This window comes from Lycium barbarum, chromosome 9, assembly GCF_019175385.1.
Source record: "Lycium barbarum isolate Lr01 chromosome 9, ASM1917538v2, whole genome shotgun sequence".
In the NCBI taxonomy this organism is placed as follows: Eukaryota; Viridiplantae; Streptophyta; class Magnoliopsida; order Solanales; family Solanaceae; genus Lycium; species Lycium barbarum.
Genome location: NC_083345.1, coordinates 39683428 through 39698799, shown reverse-complemented (window position 1 = coordinate 39698799; position 15372 = coordinate 39683428). Strand labels below are relative to the sequence as shown.

The 15372-nt window shown below is 42.4% G+C and overlaps 1 non-coding gene across 1 annotated transcript; it reads right to left on the bottom strand.

The window, feature by feature from the left end:
* Positions 1–256: 256 nt before the first annotated feature.
* LOC132612519 (5.8S ribosomal RNA) lies at positions 257–411 on the bottom strand. The gene has a single exon (XR_009571863.1). It is a non-coding gene; the product is annotated as a 5.8S ribosomal RNA (ribosomal RNA).
* Between the last annotated feature and the right edge of the window lie 14961 nt (positions 412–15372).

The following is a 15372-nucleotide window of genomic DNA, read 5'->3' as shown; positions in this document are numbered from 1 at the left end:
TACATTATTTGTGTAGCCCACCTAGTAGTGAGAATGGAAGGTTAGACCGGTGATGCTCGGTATATTAGTACTGGGTACCCGTCATGGCCTCTACTGGGGTTGTGATAGTTACAACCACCACTTGCTGTGACGTCCGTTGATGTGGACTCATATTTCAGCCAGCCGTGAGCACCAGGCCCACGGGAGGCCAATATCCACCTCGCAACACCGCCATGACCCAGGGTATTGGCGCGGTGTGCAGGGGCGACACGATACGTGATGCCTAGGCAGACGTGCCCCGGCCTAATGGCTTCGGGGGCAACTTGCGTTCAAAGACTCGATGGTTTATGGGATTCTACAATTCACACCACGTATCGCATTTCGCTACATTCTTCATCGATACGAGAGCCGAGATATCCATTATCGAGAGTCGTTTTTGTTTCAAAAGGATCACAGGTCCTTCCGCGCGCACCGCAGACGGGGTGCGAGAGGTAGGCTATCAATTTAAGTATTTCTAGGCGCTTTCTGCACTGGGGTTCTTTAGTCGCCCGAAGCACCCCGCCTGCGCGGCTCCCCAGTGTTTAAACGTGTTCGCGGGTCATTCTGCTTTGTAGGTTTCAACGATGATCCTTCCGCGGGTTCACCTACGGAAACCTTGTTACGAATCTCCTTCCACTAAATGATAAGGTTCAATGGACTTCTCGCGACGTCATGGACAGCGAACCTCCCACGTCGTCGTGGTCTGAACATTTCACTGGATCATTCAATCGGTAGGAGCGATGGGCGGTGTGTACAAAGGGCAGGGACGTAGTCAACGCGAGTTGATGACTCGCGCTTACTAGGAATTCCTCGTTGGAGAGCAACAATTGCAATGATCTATCCCTTTCATGATGAAATTTCAAATATTACCCGGCCCTGGCAGCCAAGGCTATAAACTCATTGAATACATCAGTGTAGCGCACGTGCGGCACAAAACATCTAAGGGCATCACATACCTATTATTGCCTCAAACTTTCGCGGCCTAAAAGGTCGTAGTCCCTCTAAGAAGCTGGCCGCGAAGGGATACCTCCGCATAGCTAGTAAGCAGGATGGGGTGTCGTTCATTAACGAAATTAACTAGACAAATCGCTCCACCGACTAAGAACGGCCATGCACCACCACCCGTAGAATCAAGAAAGAGTTCTCAGTCTGTCAATCCTTACTATGTCTGGACCTGCTAAGTTTCCTCGTGTTAAGTCAAATTAAGCTGCAGGCTCCACTCTTGGTGGTGTCGCTCCGTCAATTCCTTTAAGTTTCAGCCTTGCGACCATACTACCCCCGGAACCCAAAAACTTTGGTTTCTCATAAGGTGCCGGCGGAGTCCTAAAAGCAACATCCGTCGATCCCTGTTTGGTATCTTTTATGGTTGAGACTAGGACGGTATCTGATCGTCTTCGAGCCCCCAACTTTCGTTCTTGAGTAATGAAAACATACCCGGCAAATGCTTTCGCAGTTGTTCATCTTTCATAAATCCAAGAATTTCAGTTCTGACTATGAAATACGAATGCCCCCGACTGTCCCTGTTAATCATTACTCCGATCCCGAAGGCCAACGTAATAGCATCGAAATCCTATAATGTTATCCTATGCTAATGTTTGTTTCTCCTTTTTGAGGAACTTCTTGATATTTTTGGTGATCATGGTCATCTCTTCTTCATCATTATTCCTTATGATTTTGAATGCCACGGACTTTCCTATATTTACTTCCTCTTTTCTGGAATTCTCCATAACCATCTCATAGGCCTTTAAGTTCCCCACCAGTTTATCTAGAGATATGATCTTGATGTCTTCTGTTTTTCATATAGCGGTGGCTTTCCTTTTGAAGGGCTTTGGCAGGGCTCTTAAGATTTTGTCTATTGAATCTTCAGTGGTGATGGTCTTTTCAAGAGAGGTCAACTTATTTACAATAAAAGTATATCTGGGAACATCTCAGAAATCGTGTCTCCAGGCTTCATTTTGAAGTTTTCAAAGTTAGTTGTCCGCATAGCCTTTTTGAACTTTCTTACTTGATCGATTACTTCATTATCATTCTTCAGGTCATCCCAGATTTTCTTGGTAGTTGCACATTCTGAGATTCTATTATACTTATTAGGTCCAAGTCCACAAATCAAGACATTCTTGGTTTGCGTTCTTTTCAAGTATCTTGTAGTCGCTTTCAACATACTCGCTCTTCTCCTTTTTCACATCAGTCCCTTCTGTAGCCTTCTTCATGGGGTATTTTGTTCCTTCGATAACTCTATCCCAGAGCTCATAGACCTCAGCCTACAACTGATCCTCCATGCAAGCTTTCCACCATCCATAGTACTGTCCATTGACCAGTGGTGGCTTGCTAGGTGAGTATCCTTCACTTTGTCCAAGTGGTGGTATAGCATTCATCATGATCCTTTGTCAACCTTTTAAAGAAAATTGGCTCTAATACCAAATTGCTATTTTGCACGACCTAATATCTATCAAATAGTATACCAGAGTTTCACTTATATGATATAACATGTCACTCTACCTATTCCATGCTATCATTTACAGAATAAAAATAAAGAATAGGAAAGTACACAATACTTTTACGTGGAAACCACCTGGCTCACAAAAGACGAAAAAACCATGACCTGTACCTCGGTAGGAATTTCCCAAACTCCACTACAACAGTAAGCCTTAGCAAATTCAAGTCACGAACTCTATATGAAGGCCTAGTGAGTTCCTTTTTTTTCAAAGGCGGTTCTTTTCTTTCCACAGACCAATGACTCGCTTGTTTAATACTTCGAATTGTTATAGGAGGATGCCTCCCCCTTGGGACAACCAGTAGCTTTGATTGTTGAATCTCATGCAAGTTAGGTTGTGGTTGTATTAGCTGCAAACGGAACGTAGGCATATTAGGTGTGTGTTGTCCATGCACTCCCGCTTCGTGTAATGTCGTATGTATGATAGAGGTAGTATGGTGATTGACCTCAATGCTAATGGTGATCCCCAAGGTTCAACGAATGAATGAAGAGATGATAGTACCCGGATAGAGATGATGGTCTTACTCTGATTTCTCCAAGACGGTCGTAATAGAATAGATAGGCGAAGTAGTCAATAGCAGTTTGTTCTCGCCTATCGATAGATAGCAGGTTACTTCCAAGCTCAAACCATTTGAAAGGGAATTGCTACTTTTTTCTTGTTATTGATAGAGTGGTATTCTCCGCCCCTATCAAATAAAGTTGAGGGGGAGAACTGGAAGATAGAAGGAAAAAGAGCAAATGATTGACAAGTCTAATGGGGGAATAATGGCTGACATGTTGATTGCCTTCGATAGACGAAAAAAAACCCAAACGGCCTAACGTAAACCCCAGGGCGGACCCTAACTGAAAGGCGCTAGACGGACTAAGGGAAAGCGAGATAAAGAAAGAAGCTGGCCCTATATGTAAAACCTTGCCGCAGGAGAGTCTTTCTCCAATGAGAATAAAGAAAGTTTTTGGGCAAGATAAGAAAGGAACTCGCCCTTTGACACCAAGGGATAAAAGTTAATTGTAGCGATGACTTAGTGAAGGAATATATGAGAGAAGGTTCTCAAACAGGGTATCGACCAAATAAAGCGTGGAACCAACGAGTTCGAATCCCTTTCAACTACTATATATCCTATCCAAAATTGTCATCCTCCTACAAGGCCTTTATATCCACTTGTAATTCGGTATCCATAGTAAAGACTAGAAGGGAAGCCTTATGTGCCCCTTACTGGAAGAGGGCGATGATGGAGGAGATGACTGCACTTGAGAAGTATGAGACATGGGAGATTGTTGATTTACCACTGATGTGCCATGAAATTATGGCACATCTAATGCTTTTAACTCTAAGTTTTACTTGTTTTCGAGCGAGTTTGTGTTAGTTTGATGTGTTTTGTGTGTTGTGCAGGTATTTCGAAGTTAGAATGCTTGGCAAGAGAAAAACAAGGAAATCAAGTGTCTGTACTGATATGCACTAAGTACGGACCGTCGACATGCTCGATGGCCCGTTGAGTTACCTCGTCGATAGACTTCCTGTAGAGTGAAAAGTGCATCAGACCGTCGACTTGCACCGTCGACATGATCGACCGTCATCGAAGTGCTTAGATGACTGAAGCCCTACGAGTTAAAAATCTATCATCAGATCATCATCATGCACGTCGACATGTCGACGACATTCGAAGCATAACGACGACCCGTCAAAGTGCAAGCCGACCTGGAACAAGACTGGGATTGATTATTGTGAGTTTAACTTGTATAAATACCTATTTAGGTTTTACATTTCAGACATCTGGAGTTTTAGACTTGTAGTAATTACTTTTGAGTTTTTATTACGATTGAAGATTTTCTAGACAATTAACATTCGTTTACATTCAATTTTTATTCGTAAGTTCAATACAAAAATTCAATTATGCAATCATCAATCTTTTATTATTTTCTTGTTACCATGAGTAACTAAACACCGTTATTAAGGTTGTGAACCCAAGGATTGGTGTTGTGTGATTGGGAATTGTGAATGATATATGCATAATAGATTGTTAGGGTTTATTTTTTCTTCACTTTCATCATATAGTTAGTGGTTGCAAACATTAGCTAATGCCATAAACTTTAGTTTATTTGGGACAATAACTAGGCTTCGGTAAGAACAAATAACAAGAACTCGGGGCTTTAAACCTCGTTTAATAAATTCACTTAGTAATAAGAGGAATTTACTTGGCATAATTAACCATTCTTCATGCATACTTTCTTACCTTTTGAAAAAGCATAGAAAGAAATAATCCATTCATATTAGAAAATAGTCTAGATTCACGTAGATGTTAAGTGTATCAATACAAACGATCCATTAGAAGTATATCAAGATCAATACCCATGATCATACACTTTATCTGACGGGGCCACAACCTTGGTTCTTTTTACCCATATATTTACAACTTTAAATTTCTAGTCACTATAAATTAGTCCACAAACCAAAACAACTATAAAACCCTTTTCTAGAATACACCAGGACTGCAAGATTAGTATAATACTTATTTAATAAACTTTTCACACTATATTCTTTGTGGGATTCGACCCCAACCTTGTTGGGTTACTATATTTGACATTGTCCGCTTTAAGCTATTACAAGTGTAAATTTGAGCGAATCAAATTTTGGCGCCGTTGCCGGGGAATGCGGTTTTGAAATTACTAAATAGTGTTTGCTCTTCTTAAAGTCTTTGTTATATTCCAACACACCTTGTTTGCTACCTTGTAAACCAGGTGATCATGGCTAACAACGAGCTTCCAGTCGAGAATGTTTTTGCCGATGAGTCAGAAGCAGATGAAGACTTTGCATCTGCGATTATTCATCTGAGGGTGACTGCTTCTACTATTAAGTTTGATAATTCCCTCTATCATATGCTCAAACAAGAGGGATACTATCGGAATGCAGTCGATGATGACCCTCACCATCATAAACAAACTTTCTGGATGTATGCTCTCAGCATATCCAACAGGGTGTGACTCAAGAAGCGGTTCGGCTGACACTCTTCAAATATTCGTTAGCCGGAGAAGTGAGAAAATGGTTTACAAAGCTGCCCCAAAACTCTATTGCTACATGGGAAGAGATGGTCAAAGTGTTTCTCAGGAAGTTGTATCCCCCGAGTAAAAGAGCTGAAATTCGTGATCAGATTTACGAGTTCAAACAACGTAATGGGGAACAAATTTTTGAACCTTGGGAGAGGTACAAAGAATATTTGGATAGGAGTCCAAACCATGGTTTTCCAGATCAGATTTTGAAGGAGAAATTTTACAGAGGGTTGGATCCTATGACCCAAGCAATAACCAATAATGCTGCTAACGGGTGTTTCATGAATAAGTCCTATGCTAATATTAATGATATACTTGATCGATTGACTACACAAAGTCAAGCATGGCATCCGAGTAATTCTGATAGGCTATCACTTGGGACACCATTGATTCAAAATATTGTGAAAGATAGCCAGAAAACGCAGCAGACATTGGCATAATTGGCCACTAGTCTCTTTTTACTGACAAAGAGGCTTGATGAGAGGGAATCAAATAAGGTAACCATTTGTGAAGATATCTCTGGCGTTCCACTTGGAATATACCTAGTCCCAGAGGGTCCATATCAAGAAGGTCCCTCTTCGCCAGTTGAGAATGTTCAATATGCAGATTACATAGCGAAAGGGGATATTCCTGGGCATATTCAGAGATATTGGAGACCTCAACAAGGGCAGGGCACATACAAAAACTACAACAACAACCAAGGAAACTAAAATAAAAACTATGGTGGACCGAACCAAGATAGATACAACAACAACAATGGTAACTTCGGAAACAGAAGTTCCAATCCTTACATTCCACCAAAAGGGCAGTCTAATGATCAAGGTAGCTCAAGGTTGGAGTCAATGCTTGAAAAATTATTGGCAAGTCAGAAAAACACTAAAAATACATTATCTGGGCTGTCATAGATAGTTGTTTCTCATTCAGTAGCTATTCAGAATCTAGAACAGTAGATGCGTGATCTTTCTAGAGAACAGCATCCTGCTAGAAAAGGTGGGCTTCCTAGTGATACTATTCCAAACCCGAAGAATGGTGGTGGCATGGAATGTACTTTTGCTATTAGCAAGAGGAGTGGTAAAATACTTCAAGGCACTGGCAAGAAGGTGGTAGATCTAGATCCAATTATTGAGGAAGAAGAAGTGCATTCTGATGTGCCTATCGTTGATGATGGAGTCCATGGTGAAGAAAAAGTTGTTGATATTCCCAAAGTTGCTGCTGATATAAGGAACACACGATAAAAGAGGCTCTTCGTCGTTTGACTTAGATGTACAAAGAAAAGCCTCCCTTTCCTCAGAGGTTGGCAAAGAAGAATGATGATGCTAAGTGTCAGAAGTTCTATGATCAGTTGAAGCATTTAACAGTGAATTTTTCATTCTTAGATGTTGTCAAAGAGATGCCCGGATATGCTAAGTTTGTGAAAGACCTGCTTACTAAGAAAAGGTCTGTTCAACATGAAACAGTGAATTTAACTCATCATGTGAGTTCGATTATTGCTTCAACCACAGTTCAGAAGAAGGGAGATCTAGGGGCGTTTACCATTCCGTGTAATATAGCGCGTCATGCATTCACCCATGCTCTGTGTGATAATGGGGCGAGTATCAACTTGATGCCCCTTGCTATTTTCAAACAGTTTGGATTGGGAATTCCTAGACTAACTTCTATGCGATTACAAATAGCGGACAGATCCATCAAGAATCCAGTTGGGGTTATAGATGATGTGTTGGTGCAAGTGGGTAAGTTCATGTTGCCGGCAGATTTCGTTATTCTGGATTATGCTGTTGATAGAATTCCCATCATCTTGGGAAGACCCTTCATTGCTACGGGTAGAGCGCTTATGACTCTGAAAAAAAGGAAATCAAGTTTCGAGTGAATGATAAAGAAGTGACTTTCCAAGCAAGTAAGGGGATGAAGTTGCCAAGTGCTTATGAGAGTATTTCGGTTATTGATTCGTTTGATGGGATTGATGATGCTGTCGAACATAAAATGGAAGAAGAAAGTCTGGGTGAAGCTCTTATTGCAGTTCTGATGAACTTTGATGCTGATGATATGGAGGGCTACGTGGAAACGATAAATGCGCTTGAAGGTTTAGTTCTTACACTTACCACCTAAGAAAGCTTGATCTTGACCTTGCAAATAGAACTACTCCACTAGCTAAGCCTTCTATTGTTGGGCCACCAAAGCTTAACCTTAAGCAGCTCTCATCACACTTGAGGTATGAGTTCCTTTGTACAAACATGACATTGCCAGTGATCGTTTCAGCATTACTGACTGTGGAACAAATTTAGTGTTTAGTGGAGATTTTGCGCGAGTACAGACGTGTTATTGGTTGGACCATAGCAGATATTCAGGGAGTTCCTTCTGGTATGTGTGAGCATAAAATTCAACTAGAGGAGGACAGCAAGCCGAGTGTTGAACATTAGCGAAGACTGAATCAGAACATGCAAGAGGTCGTGAAAAAAGAGATCATAAAATGGTTAGATGCTGGGGTAGTGTATCCGATTGCCGACAGCAAGTGGGTGAGTCCTGTTCAATGTGTTCCTAAGAAAGGAGGTATCACTATGGTGCCTAATACAAAGAATGAGTTGATTCCCACTCGTACAGTTACTGGATGGCGTGTTTGTATGGATTATAGGAAGCTGAATACTGCCACTAGTAAAGACCATTTTCCCACGTCGTTCATAGATCAGATGCTAGATAGGATGGCTGGGAGGTCTTACTATTGCTTCTTAGATGGATACTCTAGCTACAATCAAATCAACATTTCCTTAGATGATCAAGAGAAGATGACTTTTACTTGTCCTTATGGGACGTTTACGTTCAGTCGAATGCCCTTTGGGTTGTGTAATGCACCAACCACATTTCAGAGGTGCATGATGTCGATCTTTTCTAACATAATAGAAGACTTTTTGGAAGTGTTCATGGATGATTTCTTTGTTGTGGGCGATTCGTTTGATGATTGTCTTGGCCATCTGGGTCAAGTGCTGAAAAGATATAAAGAGACAAATCTCATGCTAAATTGGGAGACGTTTCACTTTATGGTGAAGGAAGGGATCGTCCTCAGTCACAAAATCTATGAAAAGGGAATTGAGGTCGATCAAGCAAAAATTGATGTGATTACAAAACGTCCTCCACCCATCTCAGTCAAAGGCGTCCGGAGTTCATTGGGACATGTTGGGTTCTACAGGCTCTTCATCAAAGATTTCTCCAAGACTGCTAACCCGATGTGTAAGCTTCTTGAAAAAGAGGCTAAGTTTGTGTTTGATGACAAGTGCCAAAAGGCATTTGATGAATTGAAGGAGCACCTCACTACATCTCTTGTTATTGTTACTCCTGATTGGTCCTTGCCATTTGAGTTGATGTGTGATGCAAGTGGTTTCGCGATTGGTGTTATGCTTAGCCAGAGCCACAATAAAATTATGCACCCGACCTCCTATGCTAGTAGGACTCTCAATGCGGCACACATGAACTACGCGGTGATTGAGCAAGAGCTGCTTGCTATAGTATATGCTTTTGAGAAGTTTCGGTCCTATTTGTTGGGGTCTAAAGTTGTGGAGTACACTGACCATGCTGCGTTGAGGTATCTTATGGAAAAGAAGAAAGCTAAGCCGCGACTAATTTGTTGTGTCCTTTTGTTACAAGAGTTTGATTTCGAGGTGAAAGATTGAAAAGGGTTCGAAAATCAGGTTGTTGACCATCTCTCTAGGCTTGAGGAGACTGGGGTGCCAGCAGAAGAACTTGATTGAAGATGCGTTTCCAGATGAGCAAGTTTTGGCGGTGTTTATGAAAGTGGCACCTTGGTATGCAGATTTCGCTAATTACTTGGTGACTGGTATCATTCCTGACGAGATCAAATCTTATCAGAAAATGACGTTTTTGCGCGATTCTCGTCAATACTATTGCAATGAGACATACTTATTCAGAACTTACACTGAGAACATTATTCGGTGTTGCATTTCAAGGAGTGAGGTATTAGAGATCTTGAAGGCTTTCCATGACTCTCCAGTTGAGGGAAATCATAGTGGTACGAGGACTGCTGCAAAGGTTCTCGAATGTGGTTACTATTGGCCAGCTCTTTTTCATGATGCTAATTTGATGGTGCGTTCTTGTGATTAGTGCCAACGGCAGGGGAATATTGGTAGGAGGCAAAATATGCCTATGAACTTTGTAATGGAAGTTGAGGTATTCAATGTTTGGGGGATTGATTTTATGGGACCCTTTGTAAGCTCTGGTGGCATGAAGTACATCTTGGTGGTTGTTGACTATGTTTCTAAATGGGTAGACGCAGTGGCTTTACCTAATAACGAAGCCAAGAGTGTCATGGGATTCTTGAAAAAGAACATATTTAGTTGTTTTGGTACCCCAAGGGCGCTAATCAGTGATGGTAGTTCACACTTTTGCAATGGAGCCTTTGCGGTTGATGGAGAAGTATGGAGTCAAGCATATGGTGGCAACCCTTTATCATCGTCAAACAAGTGGGCAAGTTGAAGTCTCAAATCGGGACATAAAGAGTATTTTAGGAAAAATGGCGAATGCTAACAGAACTTATTGGGCCCGCAAGGTGGATGGTGCTCTATGGGCTTACCGAATTGCCTTCAAGACTCCAATTAAGACTTCACCTTTCAAGCTAGTTTTTGGTAAAGCATGTCACCTACCAGTTGAACTTGAACATAAGGCCATGTGGGCCTTGAAGAAATTAAACATGAATTGGGAAGAGGCAACCAAACTCAGGTTGTTTTAGCTCAACGAGATTGATGAGTTCCGCTATCACGCCTATGAAAGTGCGGCATTATACAAAGAGCGAATGAAGCAGTATCATGCCAAGAAAATCCTAAAGCGGGAATTCTGCAAGGGTGATCCTGTCCTGCTATTTAATTCTAGATTAAAGCTGCTACTGAGCAAATTGAAATCACAGTTGTCAGGTCCCTTTGAAGTTATCACCCGATGGATCAATTGACTTGATGTCCGAATATAGAACTCGGATGTTTAAGGTGAACAGGCAGAGGGTGAAGCACTACCATGGTATGATTTTGGGGGACAGAATTGTTGACCGATATCGGTTGAAGCACCTTGGAAAGAATGGTGACTCGGCGAGTCCTGACCAAGAGTAAATCAGTAACACCATCGTGCTGCGACATTAAATCAAGCGCTTCTTGGGAGGTAACCCAAGTTTAAAATTCTGAAATTTTGTTTTTGTAGGTTTTAGTTTTTTAAATTGTTTAACGGGTGTTGAGTGTGCAGGCACTGATACTAGGAAAACCAGCAAAGTGACACCAGAGCACAAAGATGGGTCGTCGACATGTCGATGGACCGTCAATGTACAATGGCGGTATGCAGAGTTGGTAATTTGAGAGTTAGCAACTGCTACTCTACAGGTAAGCAACTCGACGAGTAGGCCGACGGACCGTCGATACGTCGACGACGCCGTCAATATGCAAAGAATTTAGTTCTTTTTTTTATCGTAAATATGCAGTGACGAGTAACGGGCAGAGGCCTATTCCTCTTCATTTAAAAAAAAAAGAAAAAATAAGAACTAAACAGTCGCGATTTTTTTAAACATAAGTAACGGGCAGAGGCCTATTCCTCTTCAAACACCCATAACCCGCCTTTTAATATCCCTCAACATATACACTACTCCTTAATTCTCTGCATAACTCCCCAGTAATTCCTCCACATTCCTTCACCCATTAAAACTCTCAAAACCCTGCATTCTCACAAAAACTAAAAACCCAAGGTCTCTGCCCTACTATCATGAAAATTCCTCTATTTTTCGTTGATTTTCACTAAAAAAATTTTTGCAAAACTCGTGTGGATCAAGGATGTAGGGATAAATTCGGCCCTTTCTTGTTGTTTTTGCTGTTGTTCGAAAATAGCTAATAAGCATGCCTAGGGTTCCTAACTTAATGTATATAGACAATGGGAACTAGGTTTGTGTTTATACCATGATTAAATTTGTCGGGATTGTGTTAAATGGGTTGGGGAAGTAATATATGTGATGTTGAATGCTAAGGGTAGAGATCATGACCTAGGTTTTGTACTTGTTGAATGAAATTCATGCTTAACTTTGTAATATTGTGAAATTATTAGTTTGGGAAGGGAATTTGGTATGATTGCTATTAGTAGGACTCCTGGGGACGAGAATATAGTAACCCCATTTAGTCGGCGGGCATTTTGATCAACTTATTGATTCATTATGCTCGCCAATGGTCCATAAAAGAGGAATTCTGTTAAACATGCAATTTTAGGAGTGAAGTCTTAGTAACTCCAACGGGTTGGAGGTTATTTCGATTAAAAATATTGGTTTGATGTCGTTATACCCGCCAAACAAAACTCGAGATACCAAAGGTTAAAAAGGTCAAAGATGAGGGAGAAGTCTGGGTAACCCGAAGCCCCAAAACCCTAAATGTGTAGATTAATTGAATGAATGTTCTCTGATTGATTGGCTTTAAAAACCCGAACCCGAACCTAGAAACTTACAGTTGATGCTGCCAGGGCCGTAAACATGTTGACGGCACCGTCGACAGGTCGACGGACCTTCTTTGTACAAAGACGGTATCGTCAAGCTGTTCGACAGTCCGTCCTTGAAGCACAACGACAGTCTGCAGGTTCCAATAACAGAGAACTGAGTATATTTTTCTGAAAAATCACTGTGTTTGATTTCACTTGTACAGATTAACTAGATTTTTATTTTTGATGATTATCGTTATGGCGCCACCCAAGTTGACAACTACCCGAGGGGGTGGCTCGAGGAAAACTCAAAGAACAACGGGACGAAAGAGGCTGAGTGGCGAACCCACACTTAGAGATGAAGGCTCAGATGAGGAGCTTGAGGTTATGCTCGAGAGGAAGAATAGCGCTGCCATTACCGTTTGGAACAGGCAGGTCACTGTACCAGCTCCTACACTACCCAGTTTTTCCTAGTCTGACAAGGAGGGATCATCTTCATCTGGGTCTGGTGATGGATTCGAGAAGAAGGGTTCGGAGGTTGCCTCTGGAGAGGCCTCACAGGCTTCACAGTCTCACAAGGATGTTGCTCAGTCCTCCCAAGCACCTTCTAGATCCCAGACCCGTTAGAGCACACAACCTAGTGATGATGATGATAATGCTGATGATGATGCGACTACGGCTCGAGAAATCAAAAGCAAGAGGCTTGAGGACCATTTTACTGTTGAGCGTGCCAGAGAGTTGTATGAGTATGGCATTGAATTAAAAAATGACGGTAGCCAGCATGAAAACAGCACCATAAATGAAGAGCGAAGGATCAGTTTTGAGGGGCTTGGGATATTACCCAGGTCCAGAGAGCTCATTCGCCATTATCAGCTGGAGTTTATGCAGGATCTGCCTGGGGATTATTGTCCGATTTTGGTACGTGAGGTATATGCTGCATATGGGGCCTCAATAAAGAAAGTCAGAAAGAGGCGCCAGAAACTGCGGGAGTTAGAGCCGCTGAGTGAGGTTCAGATCAGAGGGGTGAGTGTTGATATATGTGCCCAGGCCATCAACAAAGTATACTTCGGCGATAATTACACTGCCCCGAGGGAGACAATTGAGTTGGAAGACAAGTTTCTAAGACGCAAGGAACAGTCCGTCAGGAACTAGGTAGCTACAGTAGTAGGTTGTTCGAGCAAATTCAGGTGGAGCGAAGAGATGTCTGACATTGGAGGGCAAATTCAGGTGGAGCGTGGTGTAGTTGCGGTTTCTCCCGACTCAGGTCCATAATGCAATTATGGCTGACAGACAGGTTGTTATTGCTGCATTGATGTCTAGATATCTGATTGATTTTGGAGCATTGGCGAGTACCGAGATTCAGTTGAGGGCGTCCCAGCCCGATACTTCACTAATATATCCATGCCTGATTAACAGAGCTAATTCGGAGGTCATGTGTGCACTTTATTCCTGACATCGACCATCAAATTACAGCTTCGTTGACTTATTCAGTTGAGAAGAGCAAGAAAGAGGTCGTCGATGATGGCTAGGGATAAGAGGATGGGTTCCCAGTGGCACTTAGAGGGGTGCCCATACCTCAGGGGCTGATTCATCTAAGGGTCGCAGGTGTCTCCACATAGGAGTTACCCGCCACTACTGCCACTATTACTGAGACTGTCCAGCTGGCAGATACTGAGTTTCCAGCTACTGATACTGTTGATGCTTCCTTTGAGACTCAGACTGCTGTTCCTGAGCCATAAAATTTTTCTTCTCAGCCCCCGAGACTAGTTCCACAGCCAGCGGGTCTCACTGCACAGCCCCAGGGTACAACCAGAGTTGACCCCTATGTCTTCTCGATGGAAAACTTCAGAAGATTTACAAAACAGGTGGCTACAGCGGATCAGCAGTCGAAGGTCATAATGGCCCAGCTCGATTATTTTGTGAGGCACCGAGTGGGTGAGATTGTAGAGCCTGTGAGGTCGACACTGACAGCTCGGCTGGATGGTTTTGAGATTAGATTGACAGCATTGGAGATGGCCCGCCCGACCACTTCCACTGATGCTTTGAGGGTAGAGTTAGAGCAGCTTAAGGCTGATGTTTTGTTGTTAAAGGCTCGTGACTCGAACCTAGTAGCAACCCCACTATCGGTTCCAGCAGAGATTGAGGAGGAGCTTCCAGTGGTGGAGTTAGTTGCGCCTACCGCAACAGGTGGTCGGGCAAAGACAAAGAGAGTAGTCATTGGTGAGGAGGAGGATCTAAAGGAGGTGAGAGAGGGTACTCGCCCGAGGGGTGCAAGTCTAGAGGAGCAACACATGACAGAGGCCATTTAGAGATCCCTTGTGGAGAATCTCCCATTTGGGACCACGGGAGCCACTTCGAGCAGTGCTCAAGTGGGGGTACCATTGCCACTGCCCCTTCCTACTCCAGTGCCAGTAGCTACGAGTACTACTATTGATGCTACTATAGATGCTGCTGCTGATGCAACCACTGGTACTACTGCTGGTGCAGTTGCACCACCTGATGCCGCGTAGACTGATGAGTCGCGAGATGAGCAGCATGCCTAGTGAGCCACAAGTATTCCTACTCCCTTGTTTTAGTTTTACTGCTTTGGGGACATTGCAGAATTTTTCAGTTGGGGGTGGGAGCATTTGATTTGTTTATATTGTATATATGTGTTTAGGCCCCCTCGACATTTCTTTGCCATGGTTCTTTTCCTGAGGGGTTTATTTTTTGTTGAACCTGGAATGGTTAGGTCATGTCTACATAAAATAAATTAATTTTGATTTATGTGGTGGTGGTTTGATTAACTTAAGACTGTCTTGTTCTGATTTGAGAAAAAGTACTCCCCTTCGAAAATTTTAAAAACTTGGACTTGGTTGTTTCATTGACATGCTTGCTACTTTGTATGACAATTAGATTATTGAGTTACCTTATGTGCGGAATCATAGTGGGGAGACTAGTGTGTTGACAATTCTGATGCCATGTGTTGAGAGGTTTTGTAGATATATTCTCTAGTTGTGTATGTAATCTAGAACTTGCCTATTTAGTCATGCCTATATTCTGAGGATAAGTGAAGCCGTGAAATGATCTTAGGCCTTGTTAGTGTTAGGAACCCATTTTAGCCTAAATTTAAGGCTACCTATAGATACATATCCCTTGTTAGCCATTTTTGAGCCTTAAAACTGTTCTTTGACTAGCCGTAATAAGCCAATACCCGTTCTGAATATCCCTTTGTTTGCACCCGATCCCTCATTGGCACTAAAATGATAAAAATGAGGCTAAAAGCCTAAGTTGGGGGTGATAGGTGGAATAAGGGGAATATGAGGCGTAAGCCTAAAGTGGGGTAGAAGTGAGTTGCCTATTTAAAAGACATCGGTGTGATAAGTGTAGAAAAA